The 27393-nt window shown below is 40.4% G+C and overlaps 1 long non-coding RNA gene across 1 annotated transcript in view; it reads right to left on the bottom strand.

Annotated features, from left to right (window-relative positions):
* Positions 1-8335: 8335 nt before the first annotated feature.
* The window catches only part of LOC121110205, a 53302-nt gene continuing 34244 nt past the window's right edge, over positions 8336-27393 (bottom strand). Inside the window, exons 2-6 of the long non-coding RNA XR_005858690.2 lie at positions 17351-17572; positions 17120-17249; positions 13451-13731; positions 9053-9256; positions 8336-8507 (exon numbers count right to left, since the gene is read on the bottom strand). This is a non-coding gene — a long non-coding RNA (uncharacterized LOC121110205). The remainder of the gene's footprint in view (positions 8508-9052; positions 9257-13450; positions 13732-17119; positions 17250-17350; positions 17573-27393) is intronic.

The following is a 27393-nucleotide window of genomic DNA, read 5'->3' as shown; positions in this document are numbered from 1 at the left end:
ATTGTCTTTTTGCGTGTGTATATATATATTATTTTCATTATTTCTCTGTATGTGTATACACAATCATATACACAAAGTGATGCACAAAGCAACTGTTCACCACCCACCAACCAGTGCCCAGCCAGTCTCCGAGCAGCAGACCTTCCCCTGGCCAACTCCTCAGTTTTATAGGATGGGGTTTTTTTGGTTGTTTTTTTTTTTTTTCTTGTTTTTTTTTTTTTCTTTTCTTCTTTTCCCCCTCCACATGACGTTATATGGTATGGAATATCCCTTTCACCACTTTAGGTCAGCTGTCCTAGTTCTGTCCCCTCCCAACAACTTGTGCCCTCTAGCCCCCTTGTTGGCAGGACAGTACTATAAGCTGAGGAAGCTGAAATGTCCTTGGCTCCATACAGCACTGCTCACTCACACACTTTTCACAACTAGAAACATCAGTGTGTTATCAAAATCTGTTTTTCTCCTAAAGCCAGAAGACAGACTCATACCAGACACTATGAAGGAAAACAGCTCTGTCTCAGCTGAAACTAAGACACAAATACGAAATTAGCTTTGGTAGGTTACTTCCTATACTTCCTAGGTATAGAATCACAGAATGGTTTGGGTTGGAAGGGTCCTTACAGACTATTCAGCCCCAACCCCTGCTGCCCACCAGCTCAGGCTGCCCAGGGCCCATCCAACCAGGGATGAGGCACCCACAGCTCTGGGCAGCCTGTTCCAGCACCTCACTGCCATGTGAGTGAAGAATTTCTTCCTAACATCTAAACTAAATCTCGTTTCTTTCAGCTTAAAGCCATTCCCTCTTGTTCTACCACTATCTGCCCATGTAAAAACTCCATCTTCCTCCTGTTTATAAGCTCCTCTTAAGTACTGGAAGACCTCAATGAGGTGTCCCTGTAGTCTTCTCCAAGCTGCAAATGTGATAATAAAATCAGTTCTTTCAGGTGAGGTTCAAGATAGGGAGATAGAGCAAAAAATATGTTTTTTACTTTGCACAGAACCTCATTTTATCTCTATCTCCTTGTTATGGAGGTATAAATTTGAGATGTTGAAGCAAAAACCCATGATGCTGATCTGCGGATACAAGTTCTCACACACTATGGCATAGAAGTAGGAGACAGTGGCCAGTGAAGTAAAAATACTAGGGGGAACTTTATCCAAATCCCTTTAATAAAACCATCCTTAATCTCTTTTATATCACTGAAAATCAGCTATCTTCATATTCAATGCTTCGAACCAGAATTCAAAAACATGATGCAAAATAGTGTTCACTATGTTTTCTATAATTACTTTTAGTTTCTAGATGCTTCCCTCCACCACCAGACAGCTGTTAGGTGAAAAAAAAATTCAAATATTTACACTCTGACAAGCAAAAACCTTTCAGCCCGAAATCTTTCCCGTAAGACAGTCAGAATGCTCATCAGATCCTGAAATCTGGTAACCTTACTGCTTCAGAAGATCATGCTGAGGTTGTGAAGGGCATGCACTGGTCTATGCTGATGCCTCAGTCCATGCTGCACCTACAAATTTCACGTTCCCTGTGATGGCTAAAAGTACTGCTCAACATCGGTATCTTACATGAGTGCAATGAGCAGAGCCAGGTACACCCTTACACCTGAGTTTCAGTCATAAACCATTCTACAGAAGGGAATCGTCCAAGCACCATCTTCAGGGCCATCTGTACACTATTCATCACGCTTGGTGAAAGCCCCTGAACTCAGTAACACCCTGTTTATTGTCCAGGACTGTCACCTAAATATAACAGAGCACAAACTAATCATTTTTACTGCTATCACAAAGCTGAGCATGGGAGGTGAGGATGAAGCTCAGAAGCATGCTAACTTGCAGTAAGGAACCTGAAGTGCTACTTCAGAGTTTTTCAGAATGGGCAACAAAGAGGATGCACTGCACCGTGGGTTGCTTTGTAGCCTTCAGTGGCAGAAGTGACTACTTTACATTTTTCATGGATCTCTTTGGAAACACGCATGCACCCTGGGGCAATGGGGCTGCTATCCTACTTCCAGTATTTCACCGAGGACAACGCTGTTCTTCCTCACTGTAAACAGGTAGAGATTTACATCCCATCTATGGGATGGGTGAAACTACACATACAGCAACCGTTAATAGTTTTGGCTGAAACAAGAAGCATGTTTAACAAAGCAAGAAGCATAGGAACAGGTTTATAAAAATTGTTTTACAGTCAAACAAACTATTCAAACCTACATTACACTTCTCATCAAATACATTTGCACACCGAAGTCAAAGGGGGAAAAAAATATCTCCAATTTGTCATTGGGAAGAAAATCCCATCATGGTAGTTTCAGATAAAATTCTCTCATTAAACCCATTGTGAATTCTGAGTAATTCCACTGACGTCAGGGCTATAATGGTATAAAGAGCATGAAAAATATGAGGACAACTGCATCCAACATCACAACCAGAATCACACAATGAGTAATGGACAAGCTGAGGCAGAACTTCAGTGTAACCTTGCAGTGCTGAAATGCATAAGTTATTTCATACCCACTACGGGTGTTGGTCTGTTGTCAACAATATTTTCTCACATTTACATTAACATACCTGCTAGGGACAACATAACATTCTTTTTTTTTGAAGTTCCATTAAAATCACAGGGGCTATTGAGTAAATTAAGGGCTTGGGCAGTGATTAATCATTTCAATATAATTAAAAGTTAATTGCGTGCCTAAAGAAACAATGTCAGACATTTACTCATACAGTAGGAAAATAGGATTGGACAGCTTAAGTTAGAGCAAAACTTTTGTCCTTCTACTAAGGGAGAGAATAAAATTACACAATGATTTTTAACCAACACCACCTTTTATGCCACAGCATTAAACACAAAGATTAAACTGAACAGCTGCAGCAAAGAAACTGGAGCAATGGCATTAATAAAAGCTCAAGGGCCAGCCATGTTGTGCACCACAGGGAAATTCAGTTTTGCACAGTTGGTGTTTTAAGGCACATGTGACAATTAGTATAGCAAAATAACTTTCTCCTTGCTGAAGCATTATACTGCAAATTGAATCATTAATCTCATTTACAAAACATGCACAATATCTAGTACACCTTGATTGGCTGAGGCAATTTCTTCTCATTAGTAGGTAAATAGCTCAATCTTGTTCACTTTAAATGCGGGTCACTTTATCTAAATATAAATACTTTAGCCTCAAGACCCTGTAAGAACTGTTCCTGTATTTATGTGAGCAATTTAAAGTTTTAACATGTTGGAGGTGCTCTGAGTTAACACCTGCTCAGACCCCATTGCTGCCATGTTAGAAGGCTTATTGCAGCCATCATTGTGAAGATGAGGGTTCAAAGTTCAAGGGATTTGAGGTTAAGTCCATTGAAAGGCTTCATATTCGAAAGAAAGACAAGTTGACTGAGGCTCCTAAATTCACATTTTTTGGTATAAACTCTCTGTGGGATTGACACCATGTTTTCCTGCCACATGCGAAGGGAGAAGGCCAGTCCATCTTTAGTAGAGAACTGCTGCCAGTAAAACCAGGTCCCAAAGGAACAGTCAGTGTTTTCTGACAGCAAATGCAACTCAATCACTTGTTGCCTTGACAGGCTGTAGCCTCTGGCTTTGCTAGGTAATCCAGCCTGCTTCTATGTTCACTGCTTCCCTCTCCTTTACTAAGGAACCCTTATTTTTTGTAGAGTAAATGTTAGGTGAATAGAGAGGGATTGAAGACTTTTTGCTCTGGGACAGAAAAAGGGACTTCGAAAATTTCTAGCAAAACCACCCTTTCCCTGGGGAAGCTTTGAACACGGAGCTCTGCATAAACGAAAGCAATACAAGGAGTCACCTGCATTCCTCATACGCCTTTTCCTTCAAGTTAAAGCCTTCCTCCCATGCATACATAACCAGCTGGATGATCAGAACTGTACTTGTTTTCATTACATCACCTAATGTAACAGAATAGCACTGACACCACCAGACACTGAGAAGAGACTACCAGATCAGCAGTGCAATAACCTGCATCCCACAGAGACAGCCTATGCAGGGAGACAGGAACACTACACCTACCTGCCACCTGCTCTCCCACTGACACCCAGCACAGGCTGTTTTGAGTGCTTTTAACTTAAAGTACATCCTCCTACCACCTATTTGGAATTTCAATCCCCACTGTGTGGCTTCTCTATCAACAGAACAAATATAAGGTCAGGTGTGGTGTAGCACAATGCAAACCTCTTTCACCTGGAGCATGCAGCAAACTCCAACACATAATGGCTCTGAGGTTTGATTCCCATCTCCTTCTATGTCTATCAGCCTTATTTAAGCCAAGTACTAAACTGCTAAGTAGAAAAGAAATCAAACTTTGGCCTTCTTGTATTTATCATAGGCAACTCTTCTGTTTCCAGAAGCACTTCTAAGGCCAGCCACCAAATCATATTATTCAATGGTGTTATCAGATCCTCATGCTACAAAGTACCTCATATGGAGAGTCTTAAAAACCTCCTACAAGGAAAATGCATGAGAAGACCCTTTAAAGTACTAGAAGAAGCTATTGCACCCAGTAACAACTCTTCTGGTTTTAGATGGGAGAGAGTTAACTTTCCAAGTAGCTGGCATGGTGCTGTGTTTTTGATTTAAGACGAGAATAATTTTGATAGCACACCAGTGTTCTAGTTGTTGCTGAACAGTACTTACACTGTTACTTACAGAAGCAGTGCATACAGTGGGACTTCCCAGCTTCTCCTATAGCCCTGCCAGCGAGGATTTGGGGATGCACAAGGATCTGGGAGGGAGCACTACCAGGACAGGCTGGGCATGGGTCAGCAGGTGGTGAGAAACTGCACTGTGCATCACTTGTTCTGTATATTCTTTTGTCATCATCATTATTACAATTTTCCTTTTATTTTCTGCTCTACAAAGCTGTCTATATCAACCCATTACTTGCCTTTTTTCCAGTTCTCTCCCCTGTCCCACTGATGGGATGTGAGAAAATGGCTGTGTGGCTTCCTTGCTGGAAAACCACACATAACACCTCAGCAAAGAAAAAATGAACAAGTAAATAAATAAAACCACCGATTTACCTATCTAAAAAGGAAGATGTTGGCCCACATTGCTGTAAGCCTCCTACCTTCTGCGATGGGACCTGGCATGACTTCCCTCTCTGTTTAAAGGCCCACAATCTCAAGAAGCATATTTAAGGAGAGAGGCAGCAATGTGGCTAGAAGTGTTTCTGGTAAATTGGGAAATTGCTGTTTGGACAATGTAAGAGGGTGTGTTATGAGCATCTGCTGTCTGCAGGCTCTGCTGGGATAGAACCTTCTGCTCTACTGTATTGAACTTCTGTCTTTATACAAATAGAGCTGTATAAAAATTGATGTCTAGACTTGTGCTGTCTTGTTCTAGATTGATTTTTTGATATTTACAAATGAAAACAAAAGTACAGGGCTTTTTCCCACATAAAATCCTTGGACTCTGATCTGAAGCACAGATTTAACAGTAGCAGCTCTGGTTGAGGGATCCTGCTTCTCACAGCTACCACTTTGGCTGAGCTGTGAGATTTCAGGGCTAGACGTGGTCAGATGCAAAGTGCTTCCAAAGTTACAGTATAATGGGGTCATCTCACTCTGTGAAACCTCCAGGCATTTCTTCATTTAGCTAGTCATAGTAAACAATTAAACAGCGCGTGTACTTTCTGAGAGTTTAAAAACATTAGCATTTTAACACTCTTATTAAGAATTTTTATCCATCACTGCACTTCCTTGATCCAACCAAAATTAAAAGTTCTGTCACATCACAAGTATAAGCTTTTCTTGCTACATCAATGCTAGAAGGAAGCAAAAAGGGTGATGGATCTCTGGGAAAAGGATCACATGTCACCTAGCTTCTCAGACCAGTAAGGCCCAGAAGACTTGTCTAAGGCTCTGAATTCAGAAAGTTTGAAGTACTCCTATGATGCTACGAACAACTGTGCCACTGAAGAGCAGGATTACATTTCTTTATAATAGTCTTATGCTTTTTTTGTGTGTGACTGAAAGGGCTTTCTCATCTGCTTCTTTCACTTGGCAATACTTAACTCTCTTGGGCCAGTCCTCCCCCAGCTTTACAAGAAGATGCAAGGAACAATGTTAATCTACTGCTGATGAATGTACCTGCAGGAGTTAAAGCATGACACTCACTGAATACCATGAATATTTATAATTGTAACCTACTGTGGCATGTGTTTTCTGTTTGTGCTTTCATCACATTTCTAGGCGATATACATTTTTTTGTTGTTGCTGAGAGTAAATACAGGAACTCTGAACTATGAACAATTAGAGCTCTTGCTGCTGTTTGTGAAATATTAGCTGACCTACTTCACTGCAGTTTTAATTAGGTATTACTCCCATGCTGGTCTCGCCCCTGTGGGCATTCCACAGTTGGCACAGATATAAGCATTTCTAAGGCAGGGCAACTCACTGGGAAAGATGTGTAGAAAAAAAATCCTTCAAAACAAAGGAGCACCGCAGGCACTGCAGTGATACCAGGTCCCCATGAGCCTCCCTGCTCCCAAATCGGGATGTAGCAGTGCCAAAAGGGAAGTCCAACCCATGAACCCACCTGGGATCAGTCCTGAATCCCCAAAATACAGCCTCCATACCATATATATATATTCAGTACCAATACTGAAAGCCTGGCACTGCGTCCAGGGATTTGTCACCTGCAAACTCAGGTGTAGCAGCTTATCGATGACCTGCAAGACTCCTGCAAGTCACTGTAACAGCCATCATAGCTGTTGTTTAATATCCCAAAATAGGTCTTGCTGCTTCATGCTTCAGTAACTGAAATCATTCCAAATGAATCATTTTTAGTTTAAAAGAAGTCTTCTGAGGAACAGCGAGGCACAGATCTTCGATTATCTACTTATATCCATCAGAAGAACTATGGTATTTTGTTGTTTCACTATGGCAGTTCAGCTGTATGCTGCTGCATACAAATATATGCTGCAAAAATGTATTCCCTGGGAATTTTTACAGATTTCCTTCTCCTCTTTTTCCTCCTTTTGCCATGATGAATAACTCTGCATGCAAAATTTCAGTGCTCTTTGTCCAAAAATAAGCAGCAATATATTGAGCAAGAATATGATTCCATGTCACATTAAGCAGATAAAGTTGTACACACATCAAAGTAATTTCAGAAGCAATTAAGGATGAAATAGAAATTGGGGGAGCCTGTTCTCTCATTGAAGTGTGCCAGGAGAGAAAAAAACCCTTAACGGCCACACTCCTCTAATTATACCTAACGCCACTTTATGGGGTACAAAGAAATTGATACCTATAGCTGCGTCAGTAGGCATTTGGAAACAAAAAGAAAAGTTAAAAGTTTCCTCAACAGTGAGGTTTTGAGTTTCACAAAGCAGATACGCTTTTGTTATTTTTTTCCCCCCAAAGAGATAGGTTTTGGGGTTGTTTACCTTATAGCTGTGCCTCAGGCCATGATCCTCACCAGTTTTCATTGACCAATGGTAGGAAACATTTTCCCTCTGTTTATGAGTTTTAGAGTGATTGAAATCCGTTAAATCTGTTTTTCCTATCACAAATGAACGTCAAAGTGGCCACAGCCAAATCCAATTAAACTGATGGCACAGTCTGACCTTTCATCTTTAAAATCAAATCATTCTTCATTAAAGCAGTTCAGAAACCTTGAAATGAAGGGTGAGTGGCTGGAACGCTAATGCTTCCAAATTCAGGTGCAGATGAAATGAAACACCTGCATGTCCAGTTAGGAGGCCTCACACCCAGCATGCTTCTCCACCTGTTGCAAAAGGGGATATGTTGTGATTTGGTAGAATTTCCCTTCTATCTTTTATACAGTATGCAAGGCAAGAGGAAACGACGGTCTGGGGAAATAATATATAGTCTGTTAATTAACGACTATAGATGATCCCCTATAAAATGTTGATTGAGTAGCTGGATGGCTATGCACAGTCGTGGGCAATATGAAGGAGTTTATCCAGCCACCCCTTCACGTGGTTTTGGAAACGCCTCGGCTCCATAAAGGGAAAACATTCTCTCACATCATCACCCACAGACTATGTGCGCAGTGCCTCACATATGTACAGCCCTCTGTACAGCCACCTCGCATCTCCTGCCATTCAAAGAATCTTTCTTTCTCAACTCAAGCAAGGTTAGACAGCCTCTGTATGTGACTGTTTGGACAAAACTGGAGCTCAACTCCCAGCAGAAGAACTGTCACGCTTCTTGCCCAGTGGCATGGTCCCAACAGGAATAGAAAAAGTGAAAGAAATTGGGACTGCAGGGCCACACAACACACATTTACACCCAGGTAAGGACAGCACTCAAGAAGCTCACTCACGTTGCAATTCACCTGCCACGGTGCAGCTCTCACAACTTGACTTCTGCAGCCATCTGAGGACATGTCCAGCTTGCTGCTGGTGCTCTCTGGGTAAAGCAGGAACAGGCAGACCTCACATAACACAGCCCATGCTGCCAGCAAGCTATGTTTTAATGTTATTGTTCAGGTACAGTTTCATCTACAAGGAAATGAAAAAATGGCAGATGAACCACAGGTATGGGAAAGAGGGACAGAGCACTTCTAGCTAATGTAAGGCTGAACAGCTGTAATAAAGAATTACCCACGTTCAGGACACACCTGTAATACTTTTGTTCACTCATTAGGCTTTATTTTGGTTAGCATTCTAGTGACTGCTCTGCTTGTGATATGACACTTCATGAAGGTTGGGTGACTTAATGAAGCAGTCTTTCTTCCCATCATCTATAAACATCCCGTTAAACCACAACAGGCTTCATTAAAGTGACATAAAATGAGTAAGTTTTCAAGGCTTTGCAGGAGAATTTAGTCACAAAACTTCACAATGACATTTATAGGACTTGCGTGACAGGAATCTCACATGAAATACAGCAGTGTGATGCCCTGCTTACCTAAAAGCAGCCCTCAGCTTTCCTTCCCTTACCTGGAAAGGGTTGTTGGCGGCACCATTTTGTCATGATCCAGGAAACCTAAGGGGCCATACCTGAAAGATGAAATAAGGCTCTTCCAAAATCAGTACATACTCACCACTTTTTTCCCAGATGTCACTGAAGTTTTCTGGACTCAGCCCAAAGACAAAGAGGTGGGAGAGAAATGTTTCTACAACCTTTAGTAGAACAGGATGCTCCACCTGGGCTGTGGATCCACTTGAGAGATCACAAAGATGTTGCCAGCTCCACCATTTCTTCTCCCCACTCCTTTCTAACTTCTGCGGGGCTGCAGGGCTGACCACTGGAACCAAACAGACAAGGCTAATGGAAAATACAGGAACGAAGGCATGAATTTAAGTGAGCAAAACAGGGTGTTTGTTTTGTGTTTGAACAGGCCATAATTTGAACAAAGGGCCCCAAATAACGTCCCATTTGTCCGTATGCAGAAAGCTTTACGGTGAACCTTAGTTCTGTCTGAAGGATGTGAAATTTTCTGTCATAATTGTACTTATTTCAGCGAAGGGATACATATTCAGTAAAGCTTCTTACTCCATTATATTAGTTTTCACTTCTTTTTGAAGTACTAATTGGAGACACCAAGAGGTGAAATAAGAATTGAGGACAATGATTTCAATGGACATTTTGCCTTGACAAATCACAAGAGCAGGGTTAAGCCTAACCAACACAGTGTTTGAACAGTTGAAGTAGACAGTACAAAACTGAAGTTGGCACAGCTTGGTTTTGTTTGGCACGTGCCTCATGTACATGCAGATAGCCTAAAAAAACAATGTTATGCAGCAGTAAAGCCACAGCATTCTGTAGAAAGGGTGGAACTCTCTGTGACCCCTATCATGTTGACATCTTAAACACGATGACAACAGTGCATATCTAATCTATCTGTAACCCACCTTGCCACGGCAGTCAGTCTTAAGCTGATGAAATGGAAATGACTAGGTGTAATAAATCTGAGTCACAATACAGGAGCAGAGAAGAGACATTTGAAACACTGTATGCCTTCTGTTCCTTTTTTTGTTTTGTTTTGGTCTTTTTCCTCTGTCAAAGATTTAAAAATCACCATATACAAATTCAATTATTGCTTGCTTTTCCTGAACTATAAGTAAGAGACTTGTCTTGGAGAAACAGAGAAGAAAGAAAACGGAGGTTCCCAAAGAATTGTCACACACTAAAGACACCGTAAAACCTACTGTGAATGCTGTTAGGTCATTAATTTATGTGCAAGGCAATAAGAGATCCCTCTGTGGTTACTCTTGTTTTAATGGCTAGGCAAAAACACGGTGTGTTCTGTGTTGTGGGTTATTTTTTTTGACTGAACATATAACAAAAAGCTCTCGTGCATGCTTATCCCTTCTCATACAAGCATATTAATTCTCACATTTCATTTTTATTGGCATTTATTACACTACTGTTACATGTGCTGGCAGTCTGACTCAGCCAAACATGTAATGAAAGACACTTGTGCGACACTTTGGACAGGCTTAAAAGAAATATTAGTGAAAAATCCATCTTCAGGGATTTAGCAGCAAGCTACTAAGAGCATAACATGCTTGCAAAGATGGCTAAGTGTTGGGCAGCCTCTGAGTCTAAGCAGGAACACCCTCAGATGGTCATAAAAAACATGCTTGTCATGAGCGAAAGGCAAATACGTTTAGTTTTTGTGGAAATATGTTTCGTGAATCATGCAAGTGGGCAGTTAATTCCATTTCTATGGTTGTAATATCTGGATTTATAAATTTCTAGGCAACATTCAGAGAAAGAAATCTTCTACAAATTATCTCATTTCCATTGTATTCTATATTGATGCTTATATTAATTTTCATGCTACAAACAAATAACTAAAGACGACAGTAACAGAATTTGCTGCTGTACAAGGAGGGTAGCATATGCAGCTGCATATATTCATACAGTGGGACCATCTATGTGAAGAGATAGTGTGAAGAGAGAGGCTCATGTGAATTAATGTTTCAGGAGAAAGCCCTTGGGGCATATTACACATTTTGCTTTATGGAACATAGGATTATTTTATCTTCCATCCTATTTGAAGCACAATGAAATCAATGTATGCTTTGCTTTCAATTCACTGAGGTTTGAATCAAATTCACAACTGTAATTACAGAGGGCAAAAAGTGATCATAACGATTTGCAATCACATCAGTGATTATAAACTGAAATGTTGATTTACCATGTTCATAGCCCATTTCCTTTTACTTGTGTGAATTGGAATTGATTCACACACAAGTAGAAAATGAATTTGTGGTTCTGCTTTTTTTTCCTGTAAATTTGCCCCCAGCAGACAGCCATTTGCTTACTAGAGGCCACCAGCATCTGCCATTGGTGTCCTGACCAGGCAAATGCTAAACTGCTAGTGATGCCTTTTTTATGACTGCCACGAACAGTTGCTTACAACTTGAGGGCTTGCCTTGGTGGGGAATCCCATGATGTTGTACCATATGCTCCCTGGTGTCACACAGAGCACTGGGTGAGAAGAAGGATGGACATGCTCACAATCTTGCCAGCTGGTCAAGCTTACACATAGCTGTAATTTGAAGTGATGCTAAGCACAACAGGTTTGACTATGCTGAATGCTCTGCTAAGTTTATGGTAGTTCCGGCTAATAGTTTTGACTATATTTGCAAATACAGACAGTCCTTAAGGCTCCCTTTTGTCTGATTTCCCACCATTGTCTGTTTAGTACTGATCCTAACACGTGTTCCTAGCTAATAGGGACAATTACAGATATGCTGAGAGTTAATTAGCCCAACACAAGGACAGGTTTTCTGGCAAGTTTCCCAGGTACTTGACTGACATCTTGGCAGGAGCTCATCACAAGTGCTTCATTGGTCGGTGAACATGTATACATAATGCAAGTAAGGCAAGGGTGAAAAAGAAGGGGTGTTTCTGCCTAGTTATTAGAAATAGCAACTCTTCCTTTTGTGGTGTGACAACTGTATGACCATCCTGAACTTGACTATTCTTTCACATTGCTGTTGCCACTGCTGAAAAGCACTACCCACCCCCCCACCCCCCCCACTGTGCTCACATTCACTGTTTGGTTCGGTCTCTGGGGACGTTCAGAGAGCATTGATGAATGTCAGTGGGAGCCTTTTTTTTTTTTTTTTTTTTTTTTGCATGGAGGATTTCAGTTCCACACCTTTGCTTCATCCACACTTCCACGTCAGACATTCTGTCAGACCACTCCTCCATTGTCATCTGTCACGTGGCAGTAAAATATAATGGAATGCTGGTGGGAAGGTTCAGCTTTTACTGCCATAACGTCAACATTCACCTTGGATGTCATGGACCAACACAGTAAAATAAGAGGTGTTACTTTCAGAGCAGCCCTCTTATCTCCTTTCATATTATCTGAGAGAGAACAAGCCAGACCTCCTGTTTATTTATTAATAAATGATATAGAGACTTTGTTTTCAGACATCTCTTTCATGGTATCTGGCTATTCCAATGGATTAAGTGTCAGATTCTTTCGCATTATAGGCAAAATAAAGTCTTGCACTAGTTCTAGTGTCTTTGCAAAGCTCTTCATAGTTTCTTCATAGCATCGTAAAAATTGGAAAACATTCTTCAGGATGCTTAGTATCACAGAAGCTACTGACAACATGATAATGTTGCTTTTTGTGCTTGTTTTTTTGTTTTATTGTACACTAGGATTTTAATGTGCTTTTTAAAGTTCTGCAGTAAAGGACTTGAGAAACTTAGTAAACCCACTCTGAACAGTCAAAAGTGTCATACTGTTTCAAATACTGATAGTTGTCACACTGGGATATATACACATTTATATACACCTATAAATTGGATTTAAGAGTTTAGTGTAGGGTGCAACACTTCAAGAAAGATGAAAAATAGGACTGAATTTGGAGTAAAAAAACCCATCAAATCTGAATCAAACTTTAATGAAAGGAATAACAAATCAATAAATTGAATGGAATTTGATCTATGAAGTCTAGAGAAGAGAGGGTGAGCATAACAATCTTGAAATTCCTATGTTGCTAGTCAGAGAGAAAGGATACTGTGCTTTCTCTGCAATGGTGTGCTGAACTGCAGCAAGGAGGGAGCATTGCTGGCACTATGCTGGCAGACTGTAGAATGATATACTGTATAAATGGATCTAGCAGACATTTGTTGGGAATGGCTTTGGACAGTCGTTCATTCTTTAAGAAGAATATTAGACTATAACTGTCCCTTCCAGACTTATGAGAAGATTTTATGGTCTATGTCTGTTTAGGAGGAGTTAATTTATTTTCCTATGTGCAAGTAATAAGACTCAAGACTGACTTAAGAGTCCTACTGAGTTTTGTTCTTTGCTTTACCCAGAATGGGATCTGCATTATGACTAAGTACCTGAATAAGCCTATGTCCTTGTCAGACTTTGCCATGGTGACAAGTCTCCATCTATGTACAAAAGACTCTGGACTGGTGATCTAGCAAAGCTAATTATAACAATAAAAGTGAACATACTCACTGGGAGGTACCTCCCTTTGCGGCTTGTATCTGTCCCAGTTGTCCGGTGGGTGTATTTGAAGGAGATGAATAACCACTTCAAAGCTGTTTCTCCATTATTTTCCCACGTTTCAAGCCCTTCTAATTCTTCCAGCACCAGACTGCGGAGTTTGTCATTTTCCAAAGCCAACTTGCCATTAATACTAACTGAGCCAGAAGTATCCCCAGGTTCAATCTATTCAAAATTCTTTTGCAGCTTCATCTCCCAAAGATGTACGCCCTTGGCTTTTGAAGAATGAATGCCTACAGAAGAATAAAAAAAGTCCTGCGTAAACCCGCACACTCTTATCATATCATGTTATAGAATGGCCTGGGTTGAAAAGGACCACAATGATCATCGAGTTTCAACCCCTCTGATATGTGTGGGGTCACCAACCACCAGACCAGGCTGCCCAGAGCCACATCCAGCCTGGCCTTGAATGCCTCCAGGGATGGGGCATCCACAACCTCCTTGGGCAACCTGTTCCAGTGTGTCACCACCCTCTGGGTGAAAATCTTACTCCTAATACCTTGCTTAGAAGCTAGTGAGAACTGTTGTAATGATGCAGGTCAGTTTCACATGCATCAACTAATGATGTTATCACCAGAAGGTACATCAAAAAAACTGGTCCTAAGCGTATCTGTATTTGCAGTAACAGTGCCCACCTCTTTTTCTACAACATCATGGCAGTACACTGATTTCTGTTGTCTTAAATTATTTATCTGTAAAGGGTGACAGCTTCATTATTAGGAAAAAAAAAAAAAAAAAAAGATATCAGGCCAAACTGAATTTCTTTCAAGTTCTTCTTGTAGCTCAAAATTAAGGGCTTGGTGATCTGTAACTTAAATCCCACAGGTAACAAATACTCCAGTTGTAGTCGAGAAAATCACAGAAGGCTCTGAGGTTAGGACAAGAGATTTTTTCCCTAGTCTCCAGTAAAAATTACCTGCATACTTGAAGCTGAACATCTGCCTGAGTGCTCTGTTGGATCAAAATCAAAACGCTTAGCACTTTGCCAGGCAGTGCTCTGACAGTCTCGAGGCCAGTGATTTTTTAGAGCAGAAAGCCAAGCTATCAGAGGATTAACAAAGGAGGAATAATGTTGAAAATACCAACTTACTGCCTTGCTTGCTTCCTCAAGGAGATGACATTGTACGTCTTTATCATAAATTAAGAAAAAAAAAAAAAGGTTGTAGCAGTGTAAGGTAATGGTAATGACTGTGAAAGTTGGGCATGCCAGGCATGGTATTTAACAAGTTCCTACTTCATCACAGGCTGCATTCATTTACAAAGGAGTCCTTCACATTAAGAACAGAAGAAACAGAATTTCTTTGAATGCTCTGAGTGTGCTGACTGCCTAATGCTTTAAGTGCCACTTCACAAGCTAAACTGACAGGAAATAATAATATAATTTGCCAATAACGACCTTCAGGTTGGGCAATTCCTGGCAGTTAACCCAGTCTTTAACCTGACAGCTCTGCTGCTCCTGGAAAATGCCCTATCCTGAGGCTTCCATAGCTAGGATAACTGTGGGAGTGCTTAGAACAAATAAATTAACATTTTTATGTGTTGGAAAGTTTAAAACTGAGCTGCACATTGCCATGGAGACAGTGCTATTTAGAGCACAGAGATTTTCCAAGTAGTGAGAACGCAGCTTAATATCCAGGAGGAAAGAAGGCTTCAGGATTTACATTTTCTTAGGTTTACAATCACTGTACTTTACACGTAGGAAGTACAGAGATAATGTTAATTGATTCTCTGAAGTTACTTGTACATTCTGGAGACATTCCAGTATGATATTCCTGGTATGGTCTCTCATTCCTCTGGTCTGCTCCAGTTCTTATAGCATGGCCTTCCTACAATACCTTAGTATATTACTTGAGCTATCAGAAGGCGTAATATTAAACACTGCTTAAGCATCAGTCAAAACATACTGCAATAAAATGCCTTGAATCTGTAGGCTCTACATAATGCACTGAGTGCCCCAAATTACAAGTGTCAAATTCTGGTTGAAATCCTTTTAAAAAAATTAAAATACAGTATTGAAAATTAGAAGCATTCCATAAGTCTGCTGGTAAACACAAGAGAAGCGGCATTATTTGGATGTCAGACAAACACCTGGTGTCTGTAAAAACATTGTGTGTCGCAAAGCATGCATCCATTTTACCAAGAAAACTGGTAAATTGAATATTGAATGGAAAAGCCATCCTGACCCTTTTTAGTGTTTTATTTTAAAAGTCTTTTGTCATCTTGTCAAGGAGTAGAAAACACCATGAATGAACTTGTATTGTAAATATTGATTGTAAAGCAACCTATTAGAGATTCAACATATAACAAACGTATGAGAAGATGAAAACCATATGAGTTTAGTTCCCAGCAATCAGATGCAGTTTGACCAGTGCTTCAGTTTTGTTTTATTGACTGCACCTTTTGATTGGCAAAACTGTTTGGGTTTTTATTCCCCATTTCTTCATTTTAATATCTTTTTAAACAAATGCTGATTTGTGAAATGGCTTACAAATGATTCAGTGCAGTGTGAAATAGTGTGATTCACTTGTTGTCAGGATACCTCCAAGTAACATAGGCTTTCCTTGAGCACGCTTGTGGAAAAGTCATAATGCAAAGTTATGGAGCAGTGCTGCTGAATACATGAAAGTGGGTCTGAAAGGTGGAAGGGATCTAGGATCAGAGCATTTTGATTAATATGTAAACTGTAAAAGAAAGCGTACGTATGTCATGTGCCACAACATATTGCAAACAATGCTATGTAAGCTACAAGTACAGCAATAGCAAACGAATCCACATTCGTCTCATCAAAAATGCAGTAGACTAGACACTGGATGCTTGGATTTCAGTTCTTTATGTGCGTAAATTCTTGCAAGGCCATTCATATTTTTTCCCCCTCTCCTTATTGTGGGACAATAAGGTGATATCCAATAATAATCCATTACAACTGTCAAGGTGGAATTTACTGTGTTGGAGTGTGAGAAGGCACTGTGTGTTAGTTACTTTTCCCCTCAAAAAAATACCTAATGTTATAAAATATGCACTGCAATGGCCTGTATATGAACAAAGATTAATTTACTCAGCTGTTCAATAAACTATTAAAAACAGCTACCATGGACTAATATGACAAATCATTATAAACAGTGAGTCAACTTGAGAAAAATCAGAAATTGCTCTCAGAATGCCTCTTGTACCTTCTCTATTTCACAGTATTGAGCTACATTCAGGAGCTTCTCAGGCTAAGGCTGTGCTCTGGCTGAGGAGAAAATCTCTTTTCAGGAGGTTCTGACATTTGAGGACTGGTAGCACATGAGTATCCCAGGTGGGAGAGGGGACAAGATGATCCATGGTCGTCACTTCCTCTCCACAAAAGTTACTCCTTTATACAGCAAGTGAGTTAATCTGCTCTGTATTACAAGCTGAATCTTGGAGCCACAGTTAAGAGTGCACCAAGCTCAGCTAATAAACTCTTCTCCTACATTAGCAGACCAATATAGGATACCGTTGGCTTGGAGCACAGGCAGAATGAGCTTATGTTTTCCCATAAAAGCCCTCCTAAATACACATTATATTGGAATCCAAATTCAGACATAACCACAATTAGAAATCCCAACTGCCTTTACTAGCAGTTCTGGCCCTTCATACCTGTGAGGTAAATGAGAAGATCAAGTTGAGTGCATTCCCAGAACAAGATATTGTGCTTGGGACTTTGCCAAGCTTTGTTTTATCAGCGACCAGAGCTGGTGTCTTCTTTATGGAAAGGAAACAAACACCACTGAAACAGAAGGGAGATAAAGTGAGAAGAGCGATTAAGAGGGACTTCTTTAATTACTTATGTTCTGAACTTTTGCTCCAGCTGTGTATTTTCAGACTCACCTTAGGACAAGTATCTGGCAACATGTACAAACAACCCCAATGAAGCCGGAGAGTCTCTGCATATCTTTCAGAAAGATGCTGTCAGTTACCTCCCCTTTATACTGTCTTCATTTGCTACAATTACATCAATAAGCAGTTGCTCTCCCTCTTGCACAAGTGGTCTCTGTCCCTGAAGAGCAGTAGTTCATAAAAGACCGCAAAAGAAAAACACAGCTCTTCCCCCTTTAGTAGACAAAAGAAAAAAAAATTACAAACATGTGAACACTCCAGTAGAAAATATACATGATATTTAAACATTCTTGAACGCGAGGGAATGTTAAGTGCATGCTCTAGGAGTGGCATCAGATTATTTCAGGTGGAATCCTGCAAGAAGATGTCTTATTGTAGGGATAGTCTGACACCTTTCCTTTCCCCTCATGTGAAGGGGAGGTGATGGCAAAATAAGCAACGGGAAAAAAAAAACCCAATTACAAACAAAACAAACAGACAAAACAAAGACAACAACAACAACTGTTCCACAAGATACAACCAAATCCTTCCACAGGCATCACGGTGGAACAGTGGCAGCAACATATTCACTGAGGAATGGAACAGAGTTGGCACCAGTGGAGGCAGAGGTGCCAAAGGCTAGCTGGTTCATGATAACACAGTAACCATTGAGATTATTATTGCCTATTATTCACTGCATAACAAAGCAAGATAAACATTACTGATCTATTTTTCCTGGCTGAGGCTCTGAAGAATCAGCAACTGTGAAGTCAACTGTTGTTTTCGTTCACTTCTCTTAAGACACAAGTCAGAGTTCTATGTTTGTTCCTAACTTTAAGTGTCTAAATAGACTGATCAGTCTTAATAGGACCACTCAGATATATAGATCAGACACTGAAATATGTGCTTGCAGAATGAGGGTATCAAAAGCTCGCAAGTTGACAGTAGTGCAAATCCTCCTGAATTTAATGGGCATGCTCCCAGGTCAAACCAGAGAGGAAGAGGAACATGTCATGCTAGAAACATCTGGCTCCTGAATGAGCGTCCAGGGTAAGGCATAGGAAAATCTATTAAATCGGATTAAATCTTCACTTGCAGGCCTAGAAAATGAAATTTTTTAACTCCCTCTTGCTCACTACTTTAGTGTCTTCATCTTCCTAACCTTCACCCCTCCCTGAGTGAGGCAGGGATCATCAGGGTGTACAGCTTTGGTGCACTAACCCCCACTCCATCACTCCACAATTTATTTACATTATAAAATTTTGAGTTATAACCATTACTGCAAGACCTTATGCCACTGCTAATAGACAGCAGGATGCCACCCTGCGTGTAGTTGCCTAAGGATGCAGGAAGTAACACCAGCTGTACCTCCCCTGGGTACTGCAGGAAATTTAGACCACACAAACACTAGTAATTTTTGGCATCGTAGAAGCTCCATGTATCAGTGGCAACAACAAATCTTTCATGATGCACACAAGGTTGCTAGATGGGTCCAAAGGGTGATAAATTCCCTATTCTCAGTAAAGTCAGTGGGTGCAAGATATTACCTCGTTTGGAATTTGTGTCTCACTTGAGATCTCATACTTCGGTGCAGCAGTGCATGACAGTTAAGGCAAAAAAATCATACTTTAGCAATTGTGACTAGCAGAATCAAGCAGTGATTCTACAAAACGGCCATCCATTCCCCCACTCAAGTCCTACAGTTCTTTCTCTCCGGTAATATCCTTTTTAATGTCATGTCCATTCTTTCTAGTAGCTTGGTAGAACACAGAAGGAAAATTCTCACTCCAGAGAACATGTGAAATAAAAGCTGAAGCTAATGGGGCGATTCTTACCCACTGAAAAACAAAGAAGCTTCTCAATGCATGTCCTTAGGCTACATAAAGGAAGTTCAGTGTTACTTAATCTTCAACAGTGAAAATCTATTGCATATACCCTAAGGCTAAAATAAATCAATCAGACACAGGAAATACTGTTGACAGTAATGAACTCAACCTGTAAAGAATCAAGAAACATATAATTTTTCTGATTTTTAGGTTATGTTCCACAGGATAAAAAACTCTGAGTCTGGAGAGTACGCTGGATCTGTAAAGCCCAAACTAATAACAGTTCTGCTCACACAGAACACAGGCTCAAAAATGAGCACATTTCCTAAGGCTTACTGTACGTCCTCCATGAGCCCCACTGACTGCATGCCATGACTCTCCTCTAACTGCACATCCTGCTCCTGAATCTCCTCTCTTTTTCCTTTCAGATAAATGAATAACACCCAGCAGCCCCAAAGATTGCAGAGCATTTTAGAAAATCTTTACTTATTAACAGGTAACTCCTACAAGCTTACAGGAAAAAAGAAAAAACCAAAAAAAACCCCAAGAAACGATATGACCACTAACGCTCAGGCAGAAGACAACAATACTTCCAGAAGCCTGGTAGAGAAACTTCACCACTTTGTTTGACCTTTTTCATCCTGCAATGTTTTCTGGTGTGATATCATAGTCAGTAAATTTTTCTCTCCATGCTTGGCAAGACTCCAGATGGTTTTTATGTCACTTGTTCAGACACAAGAAGAATGAGACATTTGGGGTGAAATTACCCTGGTGGGCATTGCTGCAATTAGAGAGATGAATGGCCATCAGCTTTAATTAGATCACTAGGTACATGCTTCATATCCTTATTAGGATCCAGCTCACTCAGCTAGGTAGTGTGGGGATAGGATTCAATACCTGTAGAGCTGCAAACACTACTTCTAAATGAGAGGCCACTTCAACTCCCTGTTTACTTGCAAGCAAAATACAAACTTAGTAGGAAAAAAAATCCTTATTGTCAGGAACACTCCTGCCTCATTAATCCTAACAAATAAGAGCTGTACCATGCTGGGGAAGGTCATACAGGGATGAAAAGTGAGACTGGGACACTTATATTACAGTTATAAGAATACCTGTGCCAGATAATATACAATTACATATTTCAAATCTCATTCTAATGTTGGAATTGTTTTTGTGCTGCTTGTACAGGAAAACGGGACTTCAAGACATATTTCCTTTGCTTTTCAAGCTTCATGAGAAAATGTTCTGTGCTATATATCTAAAAGAACATTATTAAGGTCATCAAGACAAACTCTCTTAGGGTTAGGAAAGAATTAAGATTGCTAATGCTGCCTCAGTTCAGATTTCCTTTTCTATGCAACTTACGATATAATCTTTCATGATACAACCATATTTTTCTGCTTCCTTTAATGCACAGAATGGACTGTCCTCACTTAATGAGTATCAAATCAACGTGTGTTTTCTGCTTGTTGTTCAGTCTATCGCCCGAGGCTTAATTTACTTCACATTTACAAAAGCGATTCTGAAGACAGAATTAGTAATTTCCTGCTAGGTGTTTCTGTGGTGCTCATTTTGCCACAGATGGCACAAACATTGTGCCCTTTATCTCCCCAGCACTATTCTTTGCTGAAGGAATGGAACCATACAAAAATTACAGAAGGGAAACCAATACAAATACATGGGAATAGGGGAAAAAAAAAAAAAAAACAAAACACCAATTTTTGATGTCTTGTTTGTGCCAAAAGTAGTGATTAATGAATTACAGGACTCACTGTTAGTCTCATTTTTTTCCTCATGTTTGTTGTTTAAGTCACTGATCAAATTGCTTTCATTTCTGCTCAGTTAACTCTTCACCATTTCCCCTTCCCAAATTTCACCTCCCTTCTGACACCAGTTCCCAGTACGAAATGGTCTCGATAGTTCCTTAGCCAGTCACAATGCCATCTCTGTCCTTCTGTCAGATATTGCTATGAACCCCACCCTCAGGCGCTTTACAACATTTTTCCTTATCCCCTACTTCATTACTTCTATTAAGTCCAGCCAGTCTTGATAGCTCTTCTATTTCTTCACACAAACTTTACCCCTTCTCTTATCAATTCACTCCTTGTTCATCTTACCCAGCACTCCCAATCTCCTTTCCTCACAGCTTTCGGTCTTTTTTTTTCCCCCCTCCAAAACCTCTGCACTTCTAGCTTTTGCCCTTTTGCCTCATGTCTCCTTAGTACCAGAGTGTGCTCATCTCTTCAGCAAATTCTAGCTCTTGCTCTTGTGAAAGGGTTATATTTCTGGTATTGATGCCCAGCAGGGGATTTGCTTCATGTAGAGGAGAAACAAAATCCTTTTTGTTGGTAGTGCTCAACGTAATTACCAGACGGGTTGTTTCGGTCCCGTATGGCTCATGCCTCATGCAAGCAGAAACTTTGAAAGACTTAGCTGTAAAACTTATGAACTTACTTGAACTCCAACAAATCAGTTATTTTCCAAAGGCTTACAGTTTGACTGACAGTGGAATCTGCTATGGTTCCTCATTATTTTGTTTTCCTTTAATGGATATGATAACGGGAGCAATCCTGACAAACTACCTGCTACGCTTTTGACTTTGGTTCCCACTTTCAGAGTGAAGATTCAGTCACCTCTGATGAATCACCAAAATGGAAAACTTCCAATGCTTCAGCTGTTCAATTGAGTAACTTTGTTGAAATGTTATTAGTTCTACACACACATACATATACAGTTTTACATAAAATTTGGATGGGCCTGTTACAGAAAACACTGACCTCAAAATTCATGTTTTAGAGAGTTATAACATCCTATTTTCAGTTTCTTGTAATAAGAAATGTTTGGTAACTTTAAATTATAGCAACTGTCAGCAGTCATACCTATAATCCACAAACACAGACAAAACAGGTTTACACGTACCTCCCTAAAAAGAAAAAAATTAATAAAAATATCTCTATATATACACTCAGAGAAACATGAACATATACAAATGCCTTTTAGTTTTCACTTACCAAAATTAAAACACCTATGGGTATGTTTTAAGGAAGATATTTAAGGCAGGAAAAATCTAGTTTCCAATGCAATCAAACACATCCCTTTCCAAATGCATATTCCAACCATACAGCTCTTGCAAAAAAATTAACTAGCTCTTGTTAGTAATGGGCAAAATATCAATTCCATAGTCGAGCTGAGATTCGAAATTTGTGCATTATCAAGAGTGCTAAGTGTGAGTACCTGTGGTAGTTACAAAATGCACTCGTGAATCTGTCTGCACCCTCCATTGCCATTGCAACTACAAAGTCCCCTGTCCCTGTATATTAATAGCACTTGTATCGCAATATTTAATAATACCATGACAGTTGACTTTGCATCAGTGTTGTGAAAGACCCAGATGGTAACGGTGACACTGCAAACTTCAGGACTGTCGCTAACACCCAGAAAACACAGCACAGAGCCCATAGCCAACAGGTTTTGTTTTGTTTTAAAACAGATGACATCAAACCCAGTATCTATCAGAGTCAGAATTCCTCAGGCTTCTGGCACGTTCTGTTATCTCTCTATACATCGGGATATCTACCTGGATAGCATCTATGACCATCAGATGTTTCTTCCATCCACCTCCTGCATCCCAAGTGGTCCTAGAACCTGGAGCTGCTACTGCTTGGCCACCTGGCAGAAACATATTAAGGCAGTAGAGGACGTACAGGGGAATTTGTTAAGGATTCATACATATGCCTGACGGGGAAATTATTAACTCACTGAATAGTAACATGTACTGTCTAGGGAAGATGTGTATATTTATATATATATATATATATATATACACACACACACACACAATCTTGGCATGGTGTTTTCTATGCAATAAAAGCACATAAAACACACCGACAATTATTATGCTTTATGTAAAGAATATTTTAAATACAGATATTTAAATAGATATTAAAAATATTTTAAAAATAGATAAAAATATAGATAGTAAAATTCACATGGCACAATACTTCCCATGAGAGTGGGATTAGATTAAAAAAAAATAATCAACCACGGTAGAGCTGATTAATGAGTTTGGAGACACGGGTCCTCACAGCTGGCCAATGCCTTGCAGAATGCTGAGTAAGAGGTAGAAATGCTTCTTGCAGGAGCAGCCCTGAATGAATCAGGCAGTGGAGGGGAACATCCTAACCCCCAGGGTCCTGTCCCAAACATGCCCAAAAGGACTTTGGCCTTGACTAGTGCAAATGTGACATGTATAAGTGCCACTGAACTGAAATCTTACTATAAAAATTGTTACTGGCTCTCCTGACTGTGTGAATAAATGTGAAATACATTTATATGCCACTGAATTATGTGACCACCTTGTGGCCATGAGGACAATATGACAACATGCTCTGTCTTCTCAGCACTTCTGACCCCAGCTGAGCATCACTAATTTCTGCAAAACTCTTTTCCAAGAGCCTGTTGTTCAGAACCCAAGGATATATTGCATAACTACTGATTAATAACATACTCTGGCTAAACTACAGTCCTGCAACCTTAGATTTGAACAATAATAAGGGAGATCAGAGTGCCTACTAATAGACTTTTTAGTGCACTACTCTGAAGGCTGGAAATTACACAGCATAGCAATGCAGTTGGCTTACAAAGCACTGCAGTAGGAGTTAGATGGCAAAGATTTATTGCTTTTGATTTTATGCGCCTCAAAGTGTTGAACATGGAATCTACACACTCCAAAAGACAGTTGTACCAAGCAGAGAGTGTGCTGCAATGCTATAGGTGCAGTTACTCAACAGCTAGGAACTCTACACATATGCTTCCTTGGGCACTGCAGCTTTGCCTTGGCCTTTTCCCATGGACAGAGGATGAGCCAGGAATTTCCCCCAAGAATAGATACTGGAAGTTCATCTGATAACCATCTGTATGGGGAAAAACATTAGGAGTGTTTCCTTCTGTTGCTCCCAACAGAATCTCAGTCTGAGAGAAGACTGAGAAGAACGGTACCATTTCTATCTTAAATATTATTCGCCTATGAGGCAAAATGAATTTCATTATGCAATGTGTTTTTCTTTAGCAAGGATCAGGCCCTGATCCAGCCCAGCAATGCCTTTGAAGGCAGCAGTGTATACCTGCTCCTGTGGCCACAAACTGGTCAGAAGCAAAGTACTGAAAATATATTTTTTCCTGCATACTTCTTCCATACAGCAGCAGTATTTTATTCCTTTTGGTTTCTACGGAAACAGATGTAGAGGAGTTAATTAAGATCAAGGGTTAGAGCTGATAAAAATTGGAGTTTCCAATGCAGTTCATCTATCATGCACATTCAAATTAGTTTCCACAACAAAAATATCTATTGTGGAGAAACGATGATGGCTGAAGCATTTTAAAAGAAGTAAATTAAAGTGGTTAAGAAGAGCATAAAGCTATACATTTGTGTTTTGTTTATCCTGCCGAAAATGTATTTGCTTTCATAAATAAATAAATAAAAAGTTGTAAGAATTTGCACAATTTACCACCAAAAGATAGGACTCAAAAGCAACTCTTATTCCAATCTGCTTACCAACATTCTTTGCTTTCCATTCACCCAAGGACCCTACAGTGATTTACACAGCTGTTAAAACAATACTCAGGGTTAAAAGGACCTGCTTCTCAAACCTCCTTTTTCCTGTTCACTCAGTCTCCTGCACATAACAAAGAGCTGGCTGCCCTCTGCAAGGCAGCATTCACATAATCATCTCCACGTGCACCATCTGAGGCTCTTAGTGAAAGCTGGATGTGTCTTTGCTTTTAAAAAGCAATATCTAGAGGAGACAGTTTCCAAGCCCAGGTTTCAGCAGAGAAAGCTGTCCCCAAACTGTAATTAAAATGGTGTTGATTCTAAATTTCAAAAGCACTTCCACATCCAAATCATAGAATTGCAGGGGTTGGAACGGACATCCAGAGATGGAGTCCAACTCCTGCTAAAGCAGTTCCTTACAGCAGGTCACACAGGTAAGACATCCAGGCAGATCCTGAATATCTCCACAGAAGTAGACTCCACAGCCTGTCTGGGCAGCCTGTTCCAGTGCTCTGTCACTTCTGACAGTGAAGAAGTTCTTCTTTGTGTTAGTATGGAACTTCCTGTGTTCCAGTTTCTGCCCATTGTCCCTTGTTCTATTGTTGCACACCAATGAAAGGAGCCCACCCCATTGATTTGACTCCCACACTTTGGATATTGAGTTATGCCATCCTCTCTCAATCTTCTCTTCTCCAGGCTGAACAGACCCAGGTCTCTCAGCCTTTCGTCATACAGGAGATGCTCCAGGCTCTTTATCATTTTTGTCACCTTCTTCCGGACTTTCTCCAGGAGATCCCTGTTTGTTTTCTTTTTTTTTGACCTGATGAGCCCAGAACTGGACACAGTACTCCAGATGTAGTCTCATCGGAACAGAGCGGAGTGGGAGGATCGCCTCCCTTGACTTGCTGGCCACACTCTTCTTAATACACCCTAGGATGCCATTGGCCTTCTTGGCCACCAGCCCGCACTGCTGGCTCATGGCCATCCTGTTGACCACCAGAACAACCAGGTCCTTCTCCGCAGAGCTCCTTTCCAGCAGGTCAGCCTCTAACCTGTAAATATACACACGGCTATTCCTCCCCAGAATCATAGTGTATCTATCCACCTGCATCTTATACGTGTTTGATCCGAAATGAATTCTTAGTGCCACAGATTTTAGAAGGAGGAGCCCTATCTTCAGCTCCCTCAAAATAAAAGGTAGGAAAGGACTCTCCAACCTCCTTAAAAAATAAAAATAAAAAAGTAACAGAACTCCGTATTCTTGCTTTCAACATTTCAGCTCTGCAGGGATCATCCCCTCCAAATAAACTTACCATCAGTAAAATGAATTAAATTACTACTGTCCTTAAAAATGACATCAAAGCCACGGCCAAAGACTGCTTTGTAGCAGATGTAGTTAGATCTGAATTCAGTGTTTCGCTGCCTTTCCCCACAAGGGTTTTAGGAACAGGCCAGCATCAGCTGAATCTCCCAGGGGATGAGGGTAGCACATGTGCTACCACTGGGGATGCTTTGTCTCAAAGATAGTTTCCCCATCCCCCGTCTCTGTCTCTCCTTGACATCACCCTGTTCATCTGCCTGCGGGCTGCTCTGTGAGCCAGGAGGATGCACTGCCGTGATTAAAAGCTCAGCAGCCATTCCAAGCTGGCTTTAACATAAAGAAAAGTGTTCAGCTTTAGAAGAAAGTGTGGGAAATTCTACATGAGAAGGGTGGGGAGGAAAGAAAGTTCCAGTTCAGCTTGTCTGTCAGTCTACTCACTTCTGACCATCACCGTAGGAAGCCAATTCTGATGTTTGCTGCATGCATAAATCCTACTGACATGTTACTTCTACTGCAATGCAATCACCTCTGTGCTTTTTACCAGATAGGATTTACCAGATGCTGACATGGTACACAACTGTTCATAACAAGCCCAGCACATGCGGATGCTGTATAAGCCGTAACTTACGTGGCAGAAACTCCATAGGGAATGCAGGTAACCAGGATGTAATTAGTTAAGCTGGAACTGAGCCAGGACAATGGGGTTAAAATCCCAATTTGTTTGGATTAATTTAAGTGCTAAATATAATTTTTCACTAGTTGTTGTAGAAACAACTTTTTTTTTCTTTATTAGCAAGCAAGTTAAATAGCAATATTATTGCAATACTTTCATTCCCACAGGTCAGTTCTGCTTTTTATTTGACTTCAGTTCTCCTGCATTACCGCTGTCAGACTTAGAGATGCAATTCCTAAGGATAGGTACAAAAAGGGAAAAAAAAATTGGCAAGACAACCTGTGAAAATTCACCTAGCACACACTACTTCAAAGAAAGCTGGCAATAGATGTGAAAACATCCTTGTAGTGGCTATATTCTTTTCCTTAATAACATCGTGGAGAAAAATGGTCATAGAACCTTCAGCTGTTGAAATAAAATTAGCTTTCATTACAGTCTAAAAATGTAAATGTTGTGGAGCACAAATGCAGTATTGCCATGGCATACCTAGAGGCATACGCTGTCTACCTGCTGTATTGTAATTTAACATTACTACTATTTCTCACAGGATTTGCCCTGGCAAACTCAAGTATTAAGGGATTTCCTCCTCCTCACCCAAGCCTGACACGATGCACAGCACAGGTAACTGTTCAGGAGTAGCTTTGCACATTCCTATTGAGGTTTTCCATCCTGTCTTTTCATACT

The sequence above is a fragment of the Gallus gallus genome, chromosome 3 (genome assembly GCF_016699485.2).
Source record: "Gallus gallus isolate bGalGal1 chromosome 3, bGalGal1.mat.broiler.GRCg7b, whole genome shotgun sequence".
Classification (NCBI taxonomy): domain Eukaryota; kingdom Metazoa; phylum Chordata; class Aves; order Galliformes; family Phasianidae; genus Gallus; species Gallus gallus.
This window is presented reverse-complemented; position numbering and strand designations above follow the sequence as displayed.